We start from the raw sequence: 12,172 nt of genomic DNA, 5'->3' as shown, positions 1-12,172 counted from the left end.
CATATCTGTATGGAATTAATCTTTGCAGTGTTATTTTTTCTTTCCCCTTGAATTTCTTATGCCAGAGGAGTAGAAGCCAGGGACATGGCGGATCTTTTTGCCTGATGAAACCCATCCTGCTCCCTTGTCATGCTGCAAATGAAGAGACCCTATTGTTTGTAAATTAAGACCTTTCTGATTATTGATAAATAACCTCTGGATGGGAAATATGACACATGCTGGCTGGAAGAACAGGGCTCTGTAATAGTAATATTGCCTAGAAATTACAGCCCACGTAGTTTAAGAATTATTCAGGATAATTACGTTAATGGTGCCAGAGAAATGAAAAGGAACGCTTTCCGTTCTACCTATTAACAAGCTCTGCTGGCCTTAAATTGTTCCTGAGAAGAGCCTGAAAATGGCTGAAATCATCAAAATAATTACAAAGCAGCAGTTAGGGTAGAGGGGTGAGCTGGGAGAGGTCCTGGCTGTGGCTTTTTGGCTGACAGGTAAACACTGCTGCAGCTTTTGTGGGGAAAGGAGCACAGCACAGAGCTTTTGGGTTGGGAACACTGCCATCTGCATATGGGCTCAGGGAGTCTGCAGGTTTGGACCCTAAGGAGAAAAGAGCCTTAGGAGAAGGCTGCTCTCAGTGTAGATGTTGCACATCAATGTGTGCATAGGTAAGCGTGAGCCTGCTGTTGTTCTGGCATGCTGGGTACCTCCATCCTCCACCCTCCCTTGCCTACAGCTCTCCTGAGCCTGTGCAGTGGAAGGTGCCTTTGGTGATGACTTTTTGCCACTTTGATCCTTGTCTCATAGCAGCAGCAGAGATATGAATGTTTCTGAACTCCAGACCCTGAGCAGCAGCTCTCTGAATCTGGCCTCTCATAAAAGCTCAATCCTTCACTTGAACTCACGTTGTGTTTTTGGCCTTGTGCAAGCAACACTGACTCCTGCCCTAACCTGCTGTTGCCCAGCTCACCTGTAACATTACCATGAAACCAGGACCTTTCTGTTGTGTTTCCTTTGATTTGTTTATGTTATTGTACTGTTTGCAAAGCCTGGGATGAATAGAAAGGGAGAATTTAGTACTCAGGTCTAAATAACTCAGTGTTGTGTGAGTCAAGGTCTCCAGGGTCGCCTCTGCTGTTCCTGGAGTTTCTCACCTGCATGAAATTCAGAGCATCCTTGGAACACCTGTCTACGAGAGCAGCTCTGCCCCTCTTCAGTCTCCAAGAATTAGCAGATCTTGCATCTCATGACTGACCCTATATTTATGCTTCTTCCTAGAATGTAGCCACATTTATCTCCTGTGAAGAAACTGGGGCAGTGGGTGAGGATGTAAGGGGATGTGGGCACTGCAGGTCTGGCTGCTTCCAGCACACGGTCTTGTACACACACACATTTCATTTTCTCCCAGTTCCTTTTCACTTGTCCGACAAGTCCATCTCAGCCCTGTGTGATTACTTGATGACTTGTGTGCCTTCAGCACTCCCAGCACTTAAACAGGATTTTGCTCCCTGCCATCAAGTCAGACCTTCACTCCCTGCACACACACACAGGGCAGGGTTTTCTCCCTTCACTGAAGCATTCCGCCCCTACAACTACTGCCACTACCTACAAAAGTTTGGGGAACCCCCTCCATGTCTCATTACACTGCCCTTCATCCTCTCGGGGTGCTCAGGGCTGGGTGAATCCATCAGGAATGCCAATAGTTGCCTTCCCTCAGCTTGCTGTTCCTGACCCAAAATAGTTAACTTTCTAATCCATCAGCTCCCTCGATTCTGTGTTTAAGGAGATGGAGTTGAAATGAGTCTTGGCTTCTCCCTTTGCGCACAGGTACTCGAGAGATCTCTTAAAAGACTCTTAAAGCTGAGGGCGATTTAAAATAATAATTTGGCGGATGATTTCTTTCAGTTGAGACATTAAAAATATTTAAACATTTATATTTATTCTATTGTGATACTTCAAGAGATTTAATGGATTTTAAAAGAAGCTATTTGGAGGGAAAGCTCAAACCAAGGGATTTCTTAATTATTTCAGATAATAAAATTTTCATTTTGACTTCTTCCTCCACTCCAGGTGCACCCACACCTGCGTTTACGTGCTGATTTTTCTGCATATTTGGTTTGCCCTGAATTTTTTAGGAAGGTTTGGGGAATGCTTGACTGGGTTCCTGGAAATCTGCACAGCATGAAAATCTCAAGTTTCATTTTGTATGCAAATAGGTATTATTTGTTAAATGAAATTAATTATGAATATTGATAATTCAGCATACTAAATAAATTTTAGCTGCTTCTAGAAAATGCTGTCAAAAGTCAGGGCAGGTATAAATGGTAGAGAAGGAACTTTCCTGTCTTTTGTAAATCTCTTCTTTATGTAGAAATTCATGGATTGAGGTGTCTTGGATCTTCTGCACAAAATGGAAGTCCCTACATGTTGCAGTCTCCAGCTGCAAAGATACCGAAGCTTTGAGGGGGGTTAATTTGTTTTCATCTTCACAAAGAGCTCTGGTAGGTTTTTTTAATCCTCATAACCCTGCCAGTTCTGAGGAATAATAGCAGTTAGGCAGATAGTTATGTCGACATCAACTTAAGGTTTATGCTTGCGAGGTTCATATATTTTTGGTAGCGCTGGCACTAATACAAATGATAGCTCAATAACAGAAAAATAGAACAGTCCCTGAGCCACAGTTCTGATGCTTGAAGCGTCTTTAAACCCTGCACCCAAATGAGAAAGAGATAAAAACAACCTACTCAAAGTGGCTTAGCTTGAAGGAGCATTTTATGTGTTACTTGATGGCAAAATAGTGAGGCATTAATGCAGTTTACAGTAAGACACCCCTGAAGTTATCAGTGAGGTTGGTGTGATGCCTGACAGATTTAATGTAAATATTTATAGACTTGGCCTACTAATTATGCCAGTGGAAAAAATGCAGTATTAATGCTGTCACCTCCCCATGTCTCTACCTGCCAGCGTGCTGCTAGCTTGCATAAATATTCTGAAGATAGAAAGTACATCACATAAACAGAAGAGATCACTTAGGTTTTTAATAAGGGATTAAGTTATCTCCAGCAGCGGTTTCCAGCCTGTGGTCCACAGACATATGGGAGGCCTGGGGACTCTTCCCCAGGGAAAAATGACAAGTAAGGAGAGGTTTTTGTAAGGTACATAGGAATCTCTCTCTATGAAATGATTACAGGGCTATGCACCACCTTTGTCAAATATTTAGGGGTCCACACAGTGAGAAAAATTTGAAACCCACTGATTTACTGTATTTGTGTAAAGAACTGAGTAATCTCAAAGTGCTGTACTGCCATGTTTTAAATGATTTGACTAATGATCCTGCCACAGCCAGGCTGCCATAAAAAGTCCTGGGCCACAAAGCACTAAAGCATGTGCTTAACTCAAAACACACGGTGATCCACTGAAGTTACAGCCTGTCCCATCCATAACTGGTTTGCTGAATAAAGACTATGGGGAAATTTGAGACAGAAGGCACGGACTGCTATCATCTTGCAAACAGCCCTGCAGATGCCCGATTATCTTGTACAACTGAAAATCTAATTATGTGAGTCTGCAGTTCGTATTTTTCTGTTTCAGCCTATTTATACCAAGAGACTCTGAAGGTGTTAGGCGCCTTTGGTTTCAGCTGTTACTGGTTGCCAACCCAAAGAGTATTATCATGGCTGTGGCAGCTCGTTGAGGAGACTCTCAGCTGCATGGACAGTTCTTCTGATATGTGATCCACAGGCCTGTGGTTTCTGCTCTGGCACAAACTGACTCGTCACAAGCTGTACAAATAGATGTGAAATGCTATCACCAGGGGTTGTGTGTGTGTGCTTGCCTTTTGTTTGAAACTCTTGCAAACTGAGGCAGGATGAACGTGTGGTTTCATCCTGTGCTGTCTTCTGCAAAATAGCATCATAGTCTGGATCCATCTCCGCTGATTTCAGCTTGGGGGGCTGGTCCAGGCTGCCCACATCTGGCCTGTGCATGTGGGCAGTACTGCTGACCAACGTGTGGCTCTGTGCAGGAGGAACGAAAGAGCATTTTGGTAGCAGGAAAAAGTGCAGGTGAGAGCCACGCATGGTGTGGCCACAGCAGCTCTCACGAGAGGTTGGATGGATGAACTGCAGGCTTTCCATAGGGGCATCCCAGTGGGGGTTTGGAGGATCTCACTGCTGGTGGGCTAAAGGCAGATCTCGCATTCCTGTGGGTGACTGAGTCCTTGCCATGGACTGAGGCCACAGCCCATGAAAGGCAGCAGACTTCCTCTGCCTTCAAAGAGCACTGCATCAGGGCTCTCATTGCTTCTTGTCACCACTGCATTTATCCCTTGTAAACACTTCACCTGCCCACCACGCCACTGCAAACCACAGAACAGAATAACCCCAGAGAAGTGGAGTGCACGGTTTGAAAAGGAACATTAGGAGGGAAAAATATCTCTCTCTCTCTTTAAACTGTCTCTTTTCTATATTGTTACCTTGACAACTCTGCTGCTGTGTTTCATCTTTGGTGGGACTTAGCTGTGGTGGAATCAGGGGGACATCCATGTGCGTTTCCACATCTACTCCAGCTCTGCTTCACAGGCACATGCCAGGCACAGGGCATCCCCAGCTGCAGAGCCCACGGTCGCTGCCTTGACCCATGGTGCTGCCTGGAAATGATTACAGATATTAAGAACTGGGACCCGTTCTGATTAAAGGTATAATATTATATCTTCTGTTTCTTTTCCTTAAGCCAGTGCCAGAGCGGTGTTAATGCTCTTTAAAAAGAGATGCAAGGTGCTTAAAATATTTTGGGTTATAAGGGTTAGGACAGCTGGAAAGCAGAGAGGGATGAAAGTACTCAAAAATAGTTGCATTATTTTTAGTATAACCAGATACAGGAGTATGTGTCAAGATTAGGATACAGTTCTGATGTGTTGAACTGAGTCTAGAGATGCTAAAAATATGCTTTCTTTTCTCACAGTTTTGGAAGAGACAGAGGCAAAGGTAAGAGGAGAGTAGTGGTGAACTGAAATTTTAATTCCTGTGCTTCCTTGCTTGTTGGGGTTTAGCAAAGCCAGCTGTTAACCTGGGCACCCATGACCCACTGACACTGGCAAAGCACGGGAGGCAGGGCGAGGTGTTGTCCATGGGAATGGGATCCCTCCCACCCCATTTTTCCTTCTCCCAAAGAAAATCTCCACCAACATAATCCTTTTTTATTCTTTTTAACCGAAATGGCTGGCTCTGGAGCAGCCAAGGCAAGGCAGGCAGGCTCCGGGGCTGGGTGCGGACGGGGATGTCTGTGTCGGAATGTGTGCAGGCAGAAGGGGGCTTTTAATGCAAAACACATGTGTTTTCAATTGCTTGCTGGAGCCAGCCCAGTAGCTGTAACTTGGCCTGACAAAGCCTTATTGAAGTACAGACAGTGTGGTTTCAAAGCAGTTAGAAAAAGAACGAGAATGCTGTTCAGGAAATTCTTCAGGCATGGGCAGGGACTTGGCTGCAGTTCTGCTGTTGGAAAATCTGACAGGGGCAGCTCATGAGCACAGGCCAGGCCTCGTGCTGCTCCAGACACTGAGCTGCATCTTCCCCAGCCTCCTGCACCCTCCGGGCGTTCATCCATCGCCGAGGGAAAGGTAAGAGCTGCCCTGCTCCGTCCCGTCGCGTGGATTTGCCTTCCTTTTGTGCCTCTGCAAAGGGGCTTCTGCTTTCAGGCTGCTGCTTAGAGCAAAAAAAAAAAAGTCAAGAATGGGAAGTTGTGGCATATTTGCGAAGGTTTGGGAGCAGTCTGAGGCTGGGTGGTGGTTTCTGGCTAAATTTGTGTTGCTAGTAAAGCTGCAGGCAAAGCAACGCCCGCGCCGCGTCTCTGGCGGAGGGAATGCTGCACCCAAATAATCCCCAACTTTTTCATTTTGGGGAGTAAGTACATGTGTGACCTGAAGCTACTGAAAGGTTGGCTCTGGACCACGTGTCACTCAGAGATTCGGATGAAAAATGCAACTCAGTCACAGTAAATACATTTATAAGTGCATTGTATTGTAGTTGTTTAATGAGTTGAAAGCACGTTTGTCTGGGGGTTGTTTGCCAGTTCCTGGTACAGAGAGCTTGTGAAGAGAGGCAGTAACTCAGTAATAATCATTGCCTTGTGATTTTTCTGCGTATTTTTTTCCTGTATTTTATAAAGCATGAGTGAACTGCAACAGACAGCATGGTCAGGAGCCACGTAGGGCAGATTAGAAGGAAAACCATTAATTTAGGGGCTGTTCTATCTGCAACTTCTCTTCCGATTTGCGTTTCTTTCCCCAAATAACTGAAGAAACATTTATGATGAAAAGCTCACTCTCTCTTTAGGGACCTGCCAGATTTAGGCAATGTTCTCTCATCCTTTTAGTTGCAGCATTAAAACTTGTCTTGCCTAGCAGAGATATCAGCACCTTATATGGCAGGCTTGGGCTTGGGATTCGGGAGCGCGCGTTCGTCAAGGGATGGAGGTGTCAGGAGGAGTCCGCCTTGCGTCGCTTCACAAACTTCCCTGCCTCTGCCTTGGCTTTTCAGAGCAATGTTATTTGATGTGTTGAAAGTGCTTTTTAGCTGTGTTTTGTGGTGGTGGTGTTGGTTTTTTTTTCTTTCAGCAAGGAATGAATTAAGGATATTAAATCATACAGTGGGACGGTGCGAAGAATCTCCGACCGGTTCATGGGAGCAGGCTCACGGTTTGCTTTGCCTGCATCCAGCAGGGCTGCACACACAGGGCTCAAACAGCCACTCATCTTGGCAACCCAGAAATTCAGGGACAAGGGGAGGTTTCCCACCAAAGTTTGACAGCCCCAGAATGTGGCAGGACCAGAGCTGTCTCCCAGTAACGCTGCTGAAGAGTGTTAAGTTGGTTTGAGTCCACTGGAGTTTGGAGTGCAGGAAGGGCATCCTACAGGAGACATGGATGTCCTGGGGCTTCCTGGAGGCTGGTGGGGGCAAAAGGAATGAGAGGAAGGACCGAGATGAGCTGTGGAAGGGGGAGGCATATGATGAAAATGAAGAGGCTTGATAAGCTCAGAATTTGCTTTGCATAAAATACACCTGCTGGGAAAATACTGTGTTAAATAAAGGTCTTATGTGATCTGGAACTTCGTGAGCCTTCACAGGCTGCCATCTTACCCTGCAGACTTGGAGCTCTATTGCTTTTGTCAGCAGCTAACTTAGACAACCAGTCAGCCTATTATCTTCTTCACTGCTAGTTATAAGCTTATTTAAAAATAAAATAAAACTCAAGTTCCTGCCTCTGCTCATGCAGCATCCCACCTCCCAGATCTGACTGTCAGTGTTGAAGAGGTAGAGATATGAAGAGGCTGGAATGTGCCCATCTTAGCCAGCAGCAGCCAGGGCCATGGGAGTTGGTGTTTCCTCCCTAACTTTGGCAGCTCCTCCTGAGCCTCCTCAGTGACCTTTGTGCAGCTCCACCTGGGTCAAGCATTCAAGCTTTGACTCCAGCAGGACTGAAGAATGTGTGCGTGTGTGGGCAGAGTGGAGAGAACCTCTTGATTTTGGAAGCAGATAGATAGGAGAGCCATTAGCATACCCTAAATATGGGTATCCCTTCTCCCGGTCCTTCCCAGGAGCAAACCAGAGAGCAAGTGAGTCTGGGCTAAAGAACAAATGGATTAGCACAGAAGGCACATCATGTGGAGGGAAGATGGTAGAGGGACGATGCAGCAGAATAAATTTTAACTTGTGAGCAGGATCACTGCAGAAACTGCACTCTGGATCCTGGCACATGCTTAAGCCCACAGTTCTCCATTTGTGCCATGCTGGTTGGGTTCCAGCCGTATAAATCCATATTACAATCCTGCTTTGCACATTCCTACAAGCCACAGCTCTTTCTTGGTGCTGTGGGGTGAGAGTGTGTTGGGGCAGGAGTCTGCAAAGTGTCACCTCCTGTGGCTTGCTTTCTGATTCGAGCTCAGTTGATTATATCCCTCTCGCTGTCCCCACAGCCTCCTGCAGTCACACCTGCTGCTGGCTATTTCGGTGTAGTTCTCATATTTGTTCATCCTGCTTTGAGACACTCTGGTGGGAAAGAGCTTTTCTAAACTTGGCACCGATGGACAGAGGCTTGTGAGTGCTTCACAACATCTGAGTGGTGCAAAGGAAGCGGCGTGTGAATGCAGCAAAGCTGGTGTGGTGTTTGCATGTAGCGTGAATTTATCGCCACAAATCGTGGGGCATTTTGTGAAAGACATTCTCTGTTGACTAGCTTGATATGTAAAAGGACTCACTGCAGAGACTTTCTTCCTTGCTAGCTTTCCATTTTCTTCTTAATTCTGAAAAAAGTATTGAGACAAGGTGACTATCAGCTAAAAAGTGTAAAATTTAGAAGGGACTGTCGTAAATAGGAAAGCAGATGTGTTTCTGTTCTTCTCAGAGAAGAGAAGCAGTAGTGACACCACACTGCTCACAGACTCTTGCAGCATAATAAAATAGCACTTTTAGCTTAGGAAATAGTATTCAGAGATGGAGCTGCCTGTTACTTTGGTTAGTTCTGGCAAATGCTAATAGGTTTAGAGTTTTACTGTGAGTGCTCCTTGAATGCAGAGAAGGGGCAGGACAGTCCCACGTTCAGCTTTTGGTTGAGTCCATCTGCTCCAAGCTATTGGTTTATAAACTGAGGTTCTTGCATTGCACTTATCCTCAAGCACATTTGTTGTCAAAATGCTGCCAGCCCAAACAGCTGGGGAAATTATGAGAGCTTTCAAGATGTTAGAGGTGGGGAGTAGCCTGGAGCATTGAGGGATCTCAATGAGATGTTTTACCAGGAGATGAATCCCCAAGGTCTCCCCAGCTGCCTGTGCTGAGTCCAACTTGCACAAGATAGGAGAGGGAAGACAGATGTTTTCCAGTGGACTGGGCAGAGTATGCCCTGATAGAGTACAGATCAAAAAAAGCTTGTTGATGTGCTTATGTTTGCCAGAATCAGGCCAGATGTTTGAATAACACTGCATGTGGTGTACCCCACTGATAGAAACTACTCATAAAAGAAAAGAACATTCCTTAGGATGTTTCTTTTTACGTTTTGTCCCTCTGGCCATGTATCAGATAGCAGTGATACCCGAGAAATGGGCACTGCGTGGTGATGGTGTTCCCAACTCATGGAAGAGCTGCTCCCCATATGGAGGGATAGGCACTGTTGACAGAAAAGAGGGACAAGCAGAGAGCAAATAATTTGAGCTTTGGGGACACCAATAACAGTCACAGAGGCCAAGTTCATGGCTTAGATGGTCCTGGAGAAAAGTGCTGTAACTATCCCAGCAAGTATTTCATCCTGGGGACTGTTCCCCAGTACTCAGCCCTTGCTGAGTTGAGCCATGCTGCAAGTGAGAAGTCATTTTCCAGAGCCTGATCCTTTTTATGGGGACCCAGGCTGTGGTCTGACCCATGTGAAGGGCCATAAATCAATTTTGGGTCGTGCTTCTGGTGGATTAACAGACCTGGGGGTGTCAAACTTGAGAGAGTTTTATGGGGAGCAGAGACGCAAAATGTCTTGTTGATAGATGGCTCCAAACACTCTTCTTCATGCCAGGTTTTGTTCTCAGTCACGCTCCAGAAATGTCTGTTCTTTTGAACCTGGTGGATACTGTGCACTTAAAAGACAGAGAAATTAAAGAGGATGAATCTGCAGAGGATTTGCAGCTGGTGAATACAAGTACAGTGCCTTCCAGTGATATGGCAGAGAGCACCTCTGAAGGTTTTTAGAGCTTTTTTTTTCCCCCTCATTTCAGCCCGAAAGAAAAGGTTTTTATTTCAGAAAACAAAGAGAAGGAGAAGAGGATGTTGGTGATAGGGACACAAAGAGAGGACAGATGTGGGAGATGTAGGTCCAAGACATGAGGGAATTTGAACCCCTCTCTCATCTCTGGATACGTGTTCCCATCACCGTGCTTCAGGTCAGCCTGGGGTCAGATGCTCCTGCTTTTTCTGATGAGGCTGTAACACCTCAGTTATGTGCAGGCAGGCAGGGAGGGGAGATGCTGTGTTGGCTGTGCAAGGCTCAGGGCCGTTCCTGCTGCAGTGAGCTGATTCCATGAGCTCCAGGACATTTCCAGCAGCAAATTTCAAGAGGCCCCATAAGACAGAAGCTGCCTTCCCAGATTGCATCCTCTTTCAGCTTGAAATTGTTCTATTACTAAACACACATCATTCAAGTGCTGATCAAAGAGACCCCCGCGGCAGAAAAGCATTATTGATTCCTTATGTAATACCCCACCCTACTCATGGCCCTCACTGAGCCTACAAAGGCAGCGGGGCCAGGCAACGTTACAGCGCCAGTGTTTGTGTGGGAAAGGTGTTAATTCATCCCTGTGCATGTAACACTTTTCTGCCTGAGGAATTGTTAATGTGCGTTGCACACCCTGAGTGAGGAACTTGCTGCCAGGGCAGAAGGATGTGGTAGAAGGAGGGAGAGAGGCATGGAGCAAAGATTTGCCCTAAATGGTGAGGTCTGGCTTGAGCTTTGAAAGCTCAGAGCCAGTTCTGCTTTCTGGTGCCGTTCAGCTGAGCCTGGTTTCAACTCTGCTGAAGGAAAGTGCTGAAGCTTCTTTGCAGGAGCACTCTGCCAGCAGCCTGTGCGGATCAGCGGGCGGGGTGACAGGGCTCTTCCAATGCTCTTAAAAAACCAAATCTTTCTTGTCATGGGCTGTATCTCTAAGGTATGCTAAAGCAAAAGGATGAATAGCTTTTCTAAGTGGACTGGATTTTGTCTCAGGCCCTGTTTGCAGTGTTGGTGTGTATAAGGACTCTGTGTGCAGCTCTTGTGCGAAAACTTACTACTTCTTTTTTTTTTTTTGTGCAGTACCAAGAAATCCTTGGAGAAGTACCCAAGTTCCAGGCTGTACTTTTGTTGTCATGGTCATGTTGTGTGTGGCTAAATTGCAAAGATTTGGCAGCTGCATTTTTTTCTGTTGTAGGTAGGATTGTCCATGCACTGGTGGTGATCCAGTGCTGTGCACTTGTGTCTCTAAGCCCTCTCAGGTCAGGAAGGCACTTTGAAGTTTGACCTTTGGAAGGCGTGCTTCTTTTCCAATTTCTGTATTTGTTTCAGTATTATCTTTTCTCCACTGTCTCAGAATTAAGTGGTGGTTTCTAATATTTTCCTAAGGAAGAAGCAAAAAATCCTATTAAGCAGCAGCAGCCTTTCCCCTTAGTTCAGTAATTGAAAGGGGGGAGGTGTCACCAGCAAGTGCAGCCACTGGATATTCTTTCACAGCAGTACTTTTTTCTTCTGGTGCCTTAATTCTTTTTACTGTTTGAGTCAGGAAAAGTTGCCAAAATGTAGATTATGACTAGCATACTTCTCCCTCCCACACAGTACAGATTATTGATAGTGGATAGCTGGTTCCAAGTGTGGTTGCCTTGCAGACCTTCTTATTCTGCTTATTTAACACACCTCAGCACTCTGTGTCCATCATTCTGTCTTCTCTTCCTGGAGAACTACAGACATGAGCAATTTTTTTGGCAGTATTTACATTTTGGGGGGAAAAGCTAGCTAGAAACCATATATTGCTTAAGTGTGGCTGTGTGAGAGTTTGTATATAAAGAACATGCTATCTATAATTGCCATGTTATTTTGTTGCTGTGAATTTATACTGTATTACTGAGTATTGCTTGTCACACCTGCTGTAGTACTTTAGTTGCTCTATCTCTGTTAGGGCAGCTGTGAGTTAAATATTTTATCAGAACTAGAGATACTCTCAAAACCAGGCTACTGTATGGATGCAAGTTGCTCTTTGTGGTTGTGTTCTGTTGCTATAAATTCTTTTGATGTTTGTAAAGTTTTGCCCCAGCTGGATATGCTATTTTCTCCATCCTAGAAATTGCAAGTAAAGAAAAAAAGCAGTGAGAGCAGCAAAGAGATACAGTGAATAAACAAGTTTTGCAATAAAGGGGTATTTTTAGCTGGGTATTTCATATTGTTTCTCCTTGGTCAAACCTCTTCCATAGTTTGAGAGGGTTAGCAATGCAATTTATTCGTTTTCTCCAAGGGAGAGGCTGCATTTAATATGTGCTCTCCAGGATACCCTGTTAAAATACTAGGCAATAAAATCCTTGACTGTACAGTAGTTGCAGTTATAATTTCCCCCAGGTAGTAGAAACTCTATAATTCATTGTTGTTCACGTTCTCCCTTTGTACAGATTGGCATGGTTGT

At 45.2% G+C, this 12,172-nt stretch overlaps 1 protein-coding gene across 4 annotated transcripts in view; it reads left to right on the top strand.

The window, feature by feature from the left end:
* Positions 1 to 12,172, top strand: part of SGCD (sarcoglycan delta) — a 307,493-nt gene that overhangs the window by 171,892 nt on the left and 123,429 nt on the right. The window contains exon 1 of one of the 4 annotated variants that reach the window (XM_048319446.1): positions 4,554 to 4,690. The exons of 2 other annotated variants lie outside the window; for them this stretch is intronic. The gene's annotated coding sequence lies outside the window, so the exon portion shown is untranslated. Of the gene's footprint in view, positions 1 to 4,553; positions 4,691 to 5,476; positions 5,612 to 12,172 lie in introns of those variants that run through there. One more of the 4 variants, XM_048319445.1, reaches the window with a different exon arrangement.

The sequence above is a fragment of the Corvus hawaiiensis genome, chromosome 15, assembly GCF_020740725.1.
Source record: "Corvus hawaiiensis isolate bCorHaw1 chromosome 15, bCorHaw1.pri.cur, whole genome shotgun sequence".
Taxonomy (NCBI): domain Eukaryota; kingdom Metazoa; phylum Chordata; class Aves; order Passeriformes; family Corvidae; genus Corvus; species Corvus hawaiiensis.
Note: the sequence above shows the minus strand (reverse complement) of the source record. Positions and strands in the feature narration are given on the sequence as shown.